The 1,397-nt window shown below is 43.5% G+C and overlaps 1 non-coding gene across 1 annotated transcript; it reads left to right on the top strand.

Annotated features, from left to right (window-relative positions):
- The first annotated feature begins 884 nt into the window (after positions 1-884).
- Positions 885-988, top strand: LOC148545801 (small nucleolar RNA R71). Its single transcript, XR_015900306.1, has one exon. It is a non-coding gene; the product is annotated as a small nucleolar RNA R71 (small nucleolar RNA).
- The last annotated feature ends 409 nt before the right edge of the window (positions 989-1,397 follow it).

Genomic DNA, 1,397 nt, shown 5'->3' with positions numbered 1-1,397 from the left:
CTGTGGTTTCCTTTGAGATCTCCTTTAGATTCTTTCCACTTCTGAGGGTTATGGCCTTACATTCTTCCCTTGCAATAGCCTTGGCAGCATGAGAAACGCTTGGCCCAGGGGTTTGCTTAGACAAATACACAATTTGATTTTCTAGCTTCTGGATGGCAGCTCCTTGGTTTTGCAGGTTAGAGTTTACTTCTTCCTTAAAGGCTTTCAATTCGGTTATGTCTTGACTCATGGTTGCTAGCATTCCTTCTATCCTGTTTAATTGATGTTGAAATTGTTGGTTCGGATTAGGTTGGGTAGGTTGATTATTTTGGCCATGATATGATGGTTGGGAGTAAGTGTTTTGTGTGGCTTGGTATGATCTTTGGTTGGAGTTTTGGTATGTGGAATTGTTATGTTGGTTATGGTTGTAAGGTTTGTGGTTTTGTGGTTGGGTTTGTTGGTTCCCCCACCCAAAGTTTGGGTGGTTTTTCCATCCTGGGTTGTAAGTGTTGGAATGTGGATCATATGATTGCCTTTGTTGGTTTCCTACATAGTTGGCCTCTTCCCAATCACCTCCTTCAGTGCTTACTTCCTCTTGATCTTGTGTGTGTATTGCAGCCACTTGCTTTGTTTCTAATTTCCTGGTGAGCTCTGCTAGTTGCTTGGCAAACACCTTGTTTTGGGCTAAAATTGTATCAACATGGCTCAGCTCCATGACTCCCTTAGTGTTGTGTCTCTCTGAAGCATAGTAGTGCTCATTCTCAGCCACTGTCTCAATCACTTCAATGGCTTCTTCCACAGTCTTTTTCCTGTTCAATGAACCTCCTGATGAATGGTCTACAGCCTTCCTTGATTCATAAGAAAGTCCATCATAGAAAATATGCAATTGCACCCAGTCATGGAACATGTCTGGTGGGCATTTCCTTGTCAAATCCTTGAATCTCTCCCATGCCTCGTAGAGAGTTTCACCATCTTGTTGTCTAAACGTCTGAACCTCAGATAGAAGCCTATTGACCTTTTGTGGGGGGTAGAAACGTGCCAGAAACTTGCTTTCCACCTCATCCCAGGTTGTTAGGCTCCCCCTTGGGAATGATTCCAGCCACTTAGCTGCCTTGTCCCTAAGTGAAAATGGGAACAAGAGCAGTTTATAGGTATCTTCCTGGACTCCATTGGACTTCACAGTGTCGCAAATTCTCAGGAATTTTGTGAGATGTTGGTTTGGATCTTCATTAGCACTCCCACCAAATGAACAATGATTCTCCACAAGTGATATTAGCTGTGGTTTGAGTTCAAAATTGTTGGCCTGAATGGGTGGTTTCTGAATGCTGCTACCACAATTCCCAGAGGTTGGGTTTATGTATGAACTAAGAACCCTCCTCTCGGGAATGGCATTGTTTCCATCAGCTCTCTCATGGTTG

Source organism: Arachis ipaensis, chromosome B9 (genome assembly GCF_059453495.1).
Source record: "Arachis ipaensis isolate K30076 ecotype BB chromosome B9, ASM5945349v1, whole genome shotgun sequence".
Lineage (NCBI taxonomy): Eukaryota > Viridiplantae > Streptophyta > Magnoliopsida > Fabales > Fabaceae > Arachis > Arachis ipaensis.
This window is presented reverse-complemented; position numbering and strand designations above follow the sequence as displayed.